This window comes from Pinus tabuliformis, chromosome 3_2 (genome assembly GCF_031772625.1).
Source record: "Pinus tabuliformis cultivar Carrire ecotype Pingquan chromosome 3_2, CPIR1, whole genome shotgun sequence".
NCBI lineage: Eukaryota > Viridiplantae > Streptophyta > Pinopsida > Pinales > Pinaceae > Pinus > Pinus tabuliformis.
Window position 1 is genome coordinate 1,069,196,015 of NC_142302.1, and position 13,434 is coordinate 1,069,209,448.

Here is a 13,434-nt window from a genome sequence, read left to right on the forward strand (position 1 = left end):
CTCTCTCGAATTGAGAACGTGTGCGTCGCTGATCTGTAGGATCACCGGCAAGATCACCTGCTGCATCTCGAGTAGCACGAACCCATTTTGGAAGCTTAGGAGCTGAAGGAGGATCCTGAGATGGTGGGGGAGGATTGTCATCCTCACTTTCATCATCTGTAGAAGAAATGTTTTCAAAAGTAGAAGAGATAGGGAGAGGTGGCACAACCGCCGGACTAGGCTCGCAAGCCGATATATTTTCATCAAATTTTACATCTCTTCTAATGATAACATTTTTGGACTTATATGGAATAAGTCTATAGTCTTTGACATCTTCAGAATATCCAACAAAAGTACATTTTTCACTCTTAGGTTATAAAGCTTTATGCTTTTCATCTGGAATATGGGCCCACGCTTCACTTCCAAAAACACGAAAGTGACTTACATCTGGTTTGATTGAGCTCCATGCTTCTTCTGGAGTGATATTCTTTAAAGCCTTAGTAGGAGTGCAATTTATTATGTAATTTTCACAGTTAATTTCTTCTGCCCAAAAACTAAGACCAAGTCCTTTAGATTGTAGCATACAATTAGCCATTTCCTTTAAGGTGCGATTCTTCCTTTCAGCTACACCATTTTGTTGTGGAGTATATGGAACAGTATGTTGCATTTGAATTCCATTCTCAATGCAATAGTTGATGAATGTGTTTTTAACATATTCTCCGCCATTATCAGATCTTAACTTAAGAATTTGATGTCCAAATTGTTTTTCAACAAAGGCCTTGAAGGCCAAAAAAGTGTTAAATACTTCACTCTTGAGTTTTAAGAAGTATACCCAAGTGCGTCTGGAGAAATCATCAATGAAAGTTAAGAAATACTTGCAGCTAGAGAATGACACAACTGGAAGTGGACCACATAAACCACTATGCACAAGCTGTAAAGGGGTTGAGGCGTGCCAAGAGGCATGTTTTTCAAAACTGTCCCGATGATGTTTTCCGAGTACACATCCGGAGCAAACACCATCTCTGCAAGATACCATAGGAAGACCTGTCACCATATTTTCTTTACATAGATGCTGAAGGGAGCGATAGTTTAAGTGACCAAATCGCTCATGCCAAAGTTTGCTCACTTCATCGTTATGAGCAACAAATATTGAGGGAAGATTTGATGACCCAAAGTTGTGAAACTTATACAACCTTGTAGAATCATCAACAATGCCAGTAGCCAAAATCTATTTAGGATCTCTTAAGTCCTTGATTACAACAGCATGAGGTGAAAATTCAACGATTTTACCTTCACCTGAATGAGTTATCTGATATACAGATAGAAGGTTGCAGGATAAGGTTGGAACACATAATACATCATTAAACTGACCATTGTCTAGATGAACAGTTCCAGTCCCTACAACATTAAGAGATCTATCATCACCAACATATATATTTTTGGTGTTACAATCATTTAAAGAAGAAAACATGGCTTTGTTTTTTGCCATGTGATAAGAAGCTCCAGAATCAATGAGCCACTCATGAGAATGAGAAGAAGAAGATACATTTAATGCATAGCCAGACCGAGATGCTTGACAACCACATGCAGAAAGTGCCATTCCTGAAGATGAAGTTGAAGTTGAAGATTGCCCCAAATGGATGTTATGCTTCTTCATTGCTGCTTCCAAGGCTTCCATCTTCTTAAAGCATTTTGATTCTAAGTGACCATCTCGTTTACAAAAATTGCAATGTCTATCAGTCTTCTTCCCTTTGTTTTTATTTGTCTTATCATTTTGTTGAAATGATTTTTCATTTTGGGGCTGAAATTGCTTAGGACCCTTGTTTGGTTTAGGACCATTCTTTTTAGGATATGACTTCTTGGGATTCTTTGAATTTGGTTGCTGCTGGGCGGCTAACGCTTTCTTGGAAGAGTTTCCAAGATTAAGAAGACCAAGGTGTAAGAGTTTTTTTTGTTCTCTTATTAAAGAATCACAAAAAGAGTCAAAGGAAGGGGACTTGTAGTCTGTTCCTTGAGAAATGAAGGCTTCTCTTGTAGAATGGAAGGTGGAAACAAACACAGAGTAGGCTGGTCCCAACTTTGTAAGAATGGAATAGATAAGATTACTATCTTCTTTCTTAACTTTAACACCTTCCAAAAGATATCTAAGGGTCTTGAACTTGGACAAGAAATCTTCAATGCAAGAAAAATTATTAGGGTCCAATGTAAGCAACTCATTTTCAAGTTGATGGGCTCTAATTTCATTTTTAATGCCAAAAACTTTATTGATTTGTTTCATTGCTTCATCAGGAGAATCAATTTCTGCAATATGGAATCTAAGATTTGGAGAAATAGACATCCCTATCAGTCCACGTGCTTGATCTTGCCTATTTTCCCATTTAGCAGCCTTATCTTCATCCTTCGGTTTCTTTTCTTGGCCTGAGGTTATTCTAAAGAGACCTTTACTTCTAAGTAAATCCTTAATGTAAGCCAACCATTGGAAGTAGTTGGTGCTGTCAAGGGTAACTTGGTATTGACTTTCCATTTCAATGGAAATTGAAGCTAAAGATGCTGAAAATAAGTGTTCCAATGGATAGATCTCGAAAAATTAGGCTGGTTTAAAAAAACGGCTCTGAAAACGGCTTCCGGATGAAGAAGTTATGGCCTTTTGAAAAAAAGTTGTTGAAGTTGCCGACGAAGTGCAGGAATGTGCGGAAATGAAAAAGTCCTCCCCCACAAAATGGAGACTTGAACCCAAGACCTCTACTCTCTTAAAATAGCTTTGAACCAATTGATCTATACAAAAAATTTGAGAGAGAGAGAGAGAGAGAGAGGGGGGGGTGCTTTGGGTTGCGTGCTTGCCTTGAGAAAGCTCTTTTTCCCTACAAAACACAAAACACAAAACCCAACACGGACATGCAAAGAAAACGAACCTTATGGCTCGAAGTTAGCTTTAGCTGAAAAACTAAATATTTTCAAAAATGAACCTTTCGCTCAAAGTTAGCTTTGGCCGGCAACTAAATATTTTCCTCAATGTTTATGATTTTCCGAGATCACCCTAAGGCGTAGGGAAAAGAGCATACGCATGAGAAAAATCCTTCCTTTCTGTTTCTGATTTGCCCAGATCACACAGAGTCGCAGGGCAAAGAGCATATGCAGAAATGAAAGGTATAGATCCGGTAATAAAAAAAGCTAAATAAACCGAAACTGAAATAAACAGAGAGAAAATAACAGTAAACTGCAAATAAACACTATATACCTCCATATCCTAAAATTGACGCAGCTAGGGCTACCGGAAACCTTTTCGCGTGAAACGAAAGGGGTTCCTCACTAGAACAGATGCTCCCAACACAACAGAGTAGTCCTCTCGGCCTGAAAGCAGTCAGAAACAAAAGATCTAGGAAACGGCAGTCAGATGCAGTTCTACCGGCTTCAGATTTGGATCACCAACGGACGCGGCCCTCAAATAGCTCTGATACCATGTAGGAATTTACAAGGTAAGTTCCTCAGACAGAACACCAAAAGGACACCGCTCACAACCAGATCGCAGATCAATACACCAGTATTTTGACGTGGTTAAAACCCTCAAAGAGGGAAACAGTCCACGGCCTGAGCCAACGCGGCCACTTCAGGGAATTTATTAATAAAAGAATGAAAATTTACATATGTTTCTCTCATGCATGGATTACCCTACAAATGACCCTCCATGTGCTTTAAATAGAATTCATGGACCAATCGGGTGTCAAGCCACGGATCAAGTGTCGGTAATACCGAGGAGAGAATGAACCGTCGGATCACTACATATCATGACCGTCGGATTGTAAGTTACAAAATGTACAACGGTAAAGAAGCACACTTTACCTAACTCTATACCTAACTCTACACTAGACCAAGTTGTACTTAACTATTTCCTATGTGTCGGAATATCCTAACAAAGTTACATTTCCTTCACTTTCCAAAACTTGATCCTATCTATGATTTTAGTGCCTTAACTTGTACCTGTCTTGGCTCTTTCTTAGGCTGAACTTGAAATATAACCCAACCAAGGAATTCAACTTCAATGTTCTTCTCAGCTTGTCCATGTTGCTATGACCATCCACAACAACATCATTCCCAAGAAGAATTCCCATGGTGCTCTTCTACAAAATCCTTATCAAGGATAAGATCCCAAAAATACTTTGACAAATGAACCAAAACAAGTTTCATATAATGAATACTTGTATAACTAAGTGCTTAACACATTTGTGATATACTAAATGTGTTGCAACTACTCATACAACAATTTTGAAATTCTTTCTTAAACTACGAATAGAAATGAATTTTACAAGATCGAATAAACTTAACTCCCAAATTTTCCATTCAAATTGACTATCAACAAGCCGAACTAGCATAACAATGCCAAAGAAAACACCATTGCATATAACTGATTTCTTTATGTACATCACTTTTAAAAATTGCCCAACTATGGGGATATGAAACTAGTGAAAAACAAATATTTACCAACTTCAGCTAGACAAATAGTCTGCCCATTTTTTACCCAACCAAGTAAATGAGCCCTCTATTTGAACTATTTCATCTTCTAGAGCAGCTTCATGGATGGTTGCATCTTGCACCACTTTTTCTTTTGTCGCTTCCTATTCTGGTGCTTGCATAATTTGCTTTGAGTTTCTAGGATGATGTTGTGGAAATAATTTCCAACACTTCTCGTCCCAATGCCCACTGATATTGCAGTGAGCGCAAAATTTCTTTTGAGCTTCTCTTAGCTCACATGTATTTAACCTTGGATGAGATTTTCTCTTTTCGGTCACAATTCCATTAGACATAAACATCTTCTTGATGATTGCTTTCCTTTTATAGCACTTATCTACAAAATAGATAGATGAAAGGAAAAAGGTGCATCTAAACACATTCCTCAACATGTTTTTCAAATCAGCTTGTTGTTTCCATTATGAAAATCATTTTAATTAACATGACGATTATACATCTTTTTGTTGTCATTTGGCATAATGGATATATGAAAGGAAAAAGGTGCATGTAAACACATTCCTCAACATGTTATTCAAATCAGCTTGTTGTTTTCCATTATGAAAAGCATTTTAATTAACATGATGATTATACCTCTTTTCGTTGTCATTTGGCTTATGCTTATTGCATGAGAAACTTGCATGGAAAGAAGAACTTAGGATTGTTTATTCTTCAACTTGTTAATCTCTCTCTGGAAATATTTTTCACTTCAAGTCCTCCTTATACTTGAGGAACCAAGTGGGTACTAATTCTGGATGCAAATCACAACATCTTGTCACCTCATGTCCTCTTTTATGGCAAAAGGAACATGATACCCATGAGTTGTCGCTAGAATACCATTATTCTTTTGCAACATAGCCTAAGCATTCATATTTAGGCCTCTCCTTTGCCTCAATTGGATTTTTAATGCCTTGATGGTTCACTCCAAGGCCTCCTCCCTTGTAAGCCATCTTGGTCAAGAGCTTGGAACCAATGCCTTTACTATGCTTTTCGAAGGTTGCAAATGAATTTACATCAACACTTTCATATAAATAAGATGCATGTAAATTCTTACCATTTTCCTCATCTTTTGATTGACATACAAATATGTTTCCAAACTCTCTTTCGATTCTATATGTTTCCTCTTGTACTCTTTTGCTCTCTTCTTTCAGCGCCTTGAACTTGGGTGCTAATAGAACCTCATCCTCCACATCATGTGGAAACAAAGTACAAACTTGTCCATGTTCCTTCTTTGAGGGACTTTCTACACTAGCATCTTACATAAGAGTTGTAGAAAAACATGACGATTGTGGAGAAGATGGTGGTTTATCACCATTCTTGTTACCTTCTTCCCTTAGATAACATTCTCCTCTTGGATGTCTAGATATTTCACCTTGGAATTTCGTATTCCTCTCTTAATAGAGGGCTTTCACCATTTCTACCATGTCTAAGGAAGACTTTATAAAAGCCTTCACATCCTCTGAAATTCTTGAAGGCCCTCCTCCTTGGTACATGCTTTACTTGAAGATTCTACTCCAACTTGAGGTAGAATTGGTGGTAGAGATTGTAACAATCTTATTATCCTTTCCAAAACATTCTCCTCACTTCAGCTTCAAAACACATTCACTTGCAAACAACAGTCAATTCCTCCTTGCACAAAGAAAACTAGTGCTTTGATACCAACTTGATCTTAATGTGGAATATTAGTTTTCTATGCTAAGATCCTCATCAGAATAAAAAAATGTACTTGATGTTTGTACTAAAAAATAGCAAGTAAAAACATGAGTTTTTATGTTTGTTTTCTTATGTTAATCTCATGAGAAACTTAAAACATGAAATTAAAACACTGAATGGAAGCATGCATCAATCAGTAATACACCAGCCATTATTAAAGTAGCTCACCCCTCCTGGGCTACATCTCCTTGGATCAACTCTAATGGCATGATCCATTCTCATTATGCTCAATGTTTAGAAAAATAAGAGTATGTAAAGTGCTAAGAAATGGAATAGTTAGTTTCTCCTTCAAAAAAACAAAATTCTACAAGAGTTATCACTCCATATACACGTAAACGTATAGTCAAACATATAAAAATTTACCAAAGAAAGACATCTTACACCAAGACCCCATACTCCAACTTCATAGAGCATCAACAATACTACAATCCACTTGAAGTACACAAACAAGTATCTTATCCAAAACACATAGAGAAAACAGGAATAAAAGCTACAGAACTAATGCAATAGCTATTGTAGAAAGAACATGGAGGCTGGAAAACCCCTGCAAGGTCATCTCCATCTTCAAACTCCTCCATAAACGGATTCAACACTTTGGTTGACCAAGGCACCCATAGACTTCAACCTAGAAAAAGCTTATCTAGAAGTGCTCCTGTGATTCTGAACAATACTGTAATGAGTCCAAAATCTCAAAAAATGGTGACCTAGCCTCTTTTTGCACCCAATTTGGTCAAAAAATTGAGAAGTTATGACCTATCCTAGTATCTCCACTATTCGCTATACAAATTGCAAAACATTTGGCACCCATCCTACGATCTTGCCTCAAAAAGTGCTAACTAAGTGAAAATTTTGCTGCGCGGTGGGTGAAATTGTAGGACCATTGAAAATTCCTATAACCCCAGTGAGGTAATAAAATATGCTAAGTGACCCTAGTCACATGCGACGGTTAGGCTAACCGGGCTTCGAGTGGTGGCATAAAAGGGTTGAGTCCGAAAACTTATCACAGTTCACATGGGGTGGTTAGGCCTGGAGATTAAGCAGTGGTGGTCGGTGCTGGTGGTTACTAATGGTGGTCACATAACTACTGCTAGATGTGTTCACATGGGGGGCAATTAACTCTGCCTGACCCCCCAGACTACGCGGAATGAACCTTAAATATATGCGGCATCCTTAGAGGTTACATTTCACGGTCATGGTGTGTTGGTAGGGTCTTTGTGTTAGCATGGGGAGGTCATGGCATCAACCCCCACTACCTCTGCCTTGTCCGCCATAACAAGTTTTACCATCCCAAGAGGAGGACACGTGGTGGCCTCAGGCTTAGCCATGTGCCACCTCCTCATTGGCCCCAAAGAAAACATGTGGACCAATAGAGTGATGCCAATGAGCCTAATGAATATTAAAAAAGAATATGCTAGAGGAATATGCCAAGAATATTCCTTTTGTTGACTAGGCTATACGGATGCCCAGTTATCATCCCTGTCAGCACCTACATAAATTTTACCTATTTTAGAAAACGGTCAACACGTGATATCTTGAGCACATGATATCAGTTTTATGAAACGAGCTGCACTGATATCAGGACGATGAGATATACACAGTCATTTAGGTTCCACACTGTTTTGAAAACTTTGAATTTTTGGCAGCTTTTGAGCTCCTAATCATTCCCTTTTGGGACGCATGTTAGGTTTACCTCAAGAGAAACATTCATATTCATCCGTAGTTATATAAGCGACATAGGGGATTCTTCCTCCTACTAATTAAAGAGGATATGTCATATCTAGTCATTAAAGAGCATAATATATTTCTACACAATATTCATTTCAACTCAAATTTGAGCAACCAATTTAAAAAATTCCATAATTACCTTTGTGTTCCTTAAGAAATTATTTCATAACAAAGTGATTCCCCTAACTTTCTAATTCCTCTGTAAAATATCACACCCTATCAGTTACATATTCTAAATTCTCAACACCCACGGATAAAAATTTGAATCAGTAATTATATTGCCTAGGTATCCATGACATCTTTAACCTTTACTATAATATTATGCATATATATATATATATATATATATATATATTTTTTTTTTTTTCCCTTTCTCCATCATTTCCTGTTGATCTTGAACATTTTCATCATAAATATTTCAATGGTAATCACGATTTTTTTTTTAGGTCTAATCTATCTATTAATCATTTATGTCTTCTAGTTGTGGATTAGCCATAGGCTCCAGTATTTCACCTACAACCTTCTTATATTCACTTTACCATTCAATGAATGGTTCCTGACATTAATTGTTATGCTAAATTTAACTCTCTTTTTTTAAGACTAGTGTCATATCTAGCATGTTTTTGTGTTGATTTTACATAGAACTTTCATTATTCTTATTTGTCCCCGAATTCAACAGTTGGTTTATGTAACCACATGGGGGTTTCACTCAATGAACATCTGACATAGTGCATCTGTTTGGGGAATACTAAACAATACCCTTAATTTTACTACATATTAAAAAATACTTCTAAAAATCACATTATTTAAGCGCTTGCAAATACGAACCCAATACAACCTCCTAGTTTAAGAAACCCCTACTTTCACTAGATATTGTAGGTATCCATTTTTTCATTAAATTTTTTTATACCCATTTATATTTTCTCATTAAATTTGAGCCCCATTTTTTATATATGCCAATATAAAAACCCTTTACCCACTATTATATGCTCAATATATTATGTCACTTTTTCCTCAATATAAATCCCCCAGTATGAATGCACGTGGTATGGTATTTCTCCCCCAATGAAGCCACCATGTGTAACCACTATTATAAGTTAGCTTTATTTACTGTAACCATTGTAACACATATTACTCTTTCTAGACATGTTCCATGCACCTAAATTATTAATCTTATTTTGATTCACAGCTAAACTTGAAGTATGTTGTCCTACAGTAACCAATCTTTATTGTTGGTGAATTGATAAACTCTACATGTCTCATTTTTTATGACATGTACACACACTCATTTCTTCCCATTAGGTTTGGGAGTTGAACCTAAGGCTTTGATACTATATGTCATGTGCGAAGGTAGTGATTTTATTTTTTGCTATAGGGAATTCTTCACCATAGGTTATATATATATAGATTTTGGTTGTGATTGAAAGAATTTATCCAACATAATATTAATATCTAACCCAAGTTAGCACTATTCAATTATCTATTAAAACCTTTATTAAACCTACCAAGCTCCTTAATCGTTTATCTTTGTTGATATTCCAAGGTTATTATTACATATTTATAAAATCCAGAGTCAACCTATTTATTAATTATTCCTTAACTATGTCTGATGGAATGCCATTATAACCAGGTGTAGAGTGGCATGAAATTGGCTACATATGAGCATATCTAGATGTGATCACTTCAGTTAAAATACTTTATATTTCAACCTTCCTCTTTTTCTTTTGCCTAACTCCTAAGACTTTACCTTTTTGATTGTAATGTATACGTACTCCCTTTTCCTAACTCAAGACTTGATTTATGATCTCCTTGTAATTAATGTGCCAGATCAAGTGCCCTGCCACGTGATGCCACATTTGCTCACCCGTGTCATTTCCGTCATCCCTTCACATGGGCCTTGTATAGTAATGTGTTTCTAACACCTGGGTGGTGAGGATTGTTCCTATTGATCCAACAATGCTCGATGTTGTTTCTAACCCTAATGTTTCTAATTCCCCTCTCTTCCCTATTTGAAAGGAACCTCTATGGAAAAATTGTGGGTCATTGCCCCCTCGGTGAAGCTTCCCCTCCTCCAACTAGCACCTGGAGCACATAAGGTAGCACACCTTCTCAGATTTCTAGAGGGACCTACGTAAGCTACGTATGAGTTTAAAGGTTGAGTTGTTTTCTTCCCTTACTCTTTTCATATGGTCTTCTTGACCCAATATCTTTGTTTCTATTTTTCACTGCATGGTGACTGAGATGCAACACTGTTCAAAGAAAACCTCACCTAGTTCTTTCTTCAGGTGAGTTATGGGCTTCCTGACATGTTCTCTTATCGTTGAGCAATATCCCCCCTGCCACCAATTCAATTTATTTTTTTTCTTAGTTGTGAAAGATTCATTCCTAAAATTACGCATTTGTTTGGTTAACCAAAGGAAATGAGGAAGGCCCATTCTGGCATTTGTAAGGGCTTTCCTATTATGGCAATTTTCTTCTTATTTGTTTTCCTTGGGTAACTTCTTTGCACAAATTTTTGGTTTAGTCTAAAATCTGTGATTTATCTTATCTTTCGGTACATTCTCCTTCGTAACTATTCTACTACTACTGCATTCAAGAGTGTACAAGACTGTTGCCAACTAAATAATGTAAGAATACTTGATACTCAGCAGCCAGGATTTTATTTTGTCCCATAATTTTTTGGTTTTCCCAAATGCTAAACTAATTCCAACTTTGTTCATCATGGTTTTGTTTTTTTTTTTTTCTAGGTATGCATCTTGCATATGTGGTAGGGTTTCGCTAGCTACCACCCCTAGTTTTCGATGAAAGCTCATAATACTTACTCACCTCCAAGTTCGGGATCTGTGCCTACCCTTAGAGGGCTCTTGTTATTTAGTGAACTAGGTCATATTGTAATTTGAACCAACCATGCATGTGATAACTTTATCCAGGTTGCAGAAGATATATTCTTCCTTTGTCCCCTAATTTTCTGAGTATAGTAGGTTGTATCGAACTGAAATAATATGGATGGTCTGGTATTCATCCTCTATGATTGAAATGTATTATTTTCTCTTGAGGGAGGTGTTACTTCTTATTTTATTATTGAGCACTTTAGCCCATTAAGGAAATTCTTAGCAATCGTATTTCATTAAAATCCACCCTTTTTTCTTTTATTAATTGGTTCTTCCTACGTGTTATACATGTATGGTTGATCATCATGCAGTGCTTGTTTTTTTTTCAAATACTATAAATGTAATTCGTTCTTGCATAATTGTTGGTAATACTAGTCTCAAATATATTTGGGTACTTTTAGCCTTATCAGTTTTGAAATTCTCCTTGATATTATCTCAGAAGTTGAATGGTTTACTTAACGTTTGTGTTTCTTATTGTAATTCCCTTTTAGGTGTTAAGGGGGTATACTATGTAGGGATTCTCTGTTATGAAACCAGCCCAAGAAAATATAGAAGAGATAGATCAATGCCTTAGAATTCAGCCTCTTCGAGGGGGCAACCTCCTTTACATTACATAAATGAACAATTCTTGGGTGATACAAATGAAAAGACCTCCTTTCTATATATAGGAGTATAAGGGGTCATAACATAATCAGAGCCAACATAACAATAATAATGTAAGGGCACAATAATAACAATAGTGGGCTTCTATGGGGCACAGTAGTAACAATATCGGCAGTACATGGGTATATCAATATAATAAGTGGGTTGTACTAGTAACAATAAGGGGTTACACTAGTAGTCTCGAGGCCTAACATGCCCCTCTCCTTCAAAAAGCGTTGTCCTCAACGCTTGAGTAGTTCTTGATGCTTCTGTATAAAATACTTGTCCTCCCATGTGGAATCTTCAGCGGGAAAGTTCTTCCACTTGATGAGATACTCTGAAATTGATTGATTTCATAGCTGTCGGGTTCTTGTTTCTATGACTTCTCCAGGTTCAAATATGATTTTTCCTTTCTCTTAAATTTATGGAAATATTGTTTGGATTGGGATCTTTTGCAACTTTTGAATAAGTGGCCATACTTCTTCATCCTTCTTCCATTCATCCCTTGCTTCATTTATCCAATCTAGTTGGATAATAGAAATGGCACACAACAATGCTTCCACATCCTCATCCCTTCTTGAGAGTGCATCTGCCACCACATTTTGCTTCCCTTTTTTGTAGATGATTTCAAAGTCATAACCCAACATCTTTGTGACCCACTTTTGTTGCTCTTCATAGGATAATCTTTGTTCTAAAAAGTATTTAAGGCTATCATGATCCGCTTTTACCTTGAAGTGTCTTCCCATTAGGTAGGGTTGCCATTTCTTAAGTGCATGGAGTATTTCCAACATTTCCTTCTCATAAATAGATTTGTGTAAAACTTTTCCCTTGATTGGACAGCTTTCGAAAGCAATGGGTCTTTCATCTTGCATTAAAACAACACCAATTCTATTTCCTGAAGCATCACATTCCACAATAAAGGTTTTTGTGAAGTCTAGTGTAGCTAAGACCGGTGCTTGGCACATTGCCCATTTAAGATGCTCGAAGGCCTTTGTTGCTTCTGGAGTCCATGAAAATGCATCTTTCTTCAATAATGTTGTTAGAGGTGCTTCTATTCTCCCATAATTCTTAACAAACTTGCGATAATACCCTGTCAACCTGAGAAATCCTCGTAGATGCTTTATGGATGTGGGGATTTTCCATTCCTTAATGGCTTTAATTTTTCTAGGGTCTACCTTAACTCCTTCATGAGATACAATATGACCCAAATATTCCTCCTCTTGTACTCCAAAGAAACATTTGGATATTTTTGCATATAATTGTTTCTCCTCCAATAGGTGTAGCACCCTGTCAACATGTTCAACATGATCCTTCCAAGACTTGCTATAGATTAGTATATCATCAAAATATACTAACACAAATTTTCTAAGGAATAGTTTGAAAATGGAATTCATCAAACCTTGAAATGTTGAAGGTGCATTGGTAAGCCCAAAAGACATGAACAAAAATTCATAATGACCCTCATGATTTCTAAACATTGTTTTCGGAATTTCTTTAGTCTTAATTCGGATTTGATGATATCCTGAACGAAGATCCAACTTGGTGAAGTAAATTGATCCATGCAATTCATCCAGTAATTCATCAATGATAGGAATGGGAAACTTATCTTTAATAGTGAGCTTGTTGAGCTCCCTATAATCCGGACACATGCGCCATGATCCATCCTTCTTGTGCACCAATACTACTGGAGCAGAGAAAGAACTTTGACTCTGTTGAATTATACCAGCCTCTAACATTTCCGCAACCATTTGTTCAATTTCACTCTTTTGCGCATAGGGATCTGTATGGCCTGATGTATGGAGAAACACTTCCTGGAATCAGATGAATAGCATGATCATGATCACGAATAGGTGGGAGACCTTTGGGAGTCTCAAATACCATGGAATGATTGTCCAAGACTTTTTGAAGATCTGGAGAAACAGATGATTCCAATATGGAAACATCTAGCGAACATAATTGTGCAATTACACCTCTTTGTTCC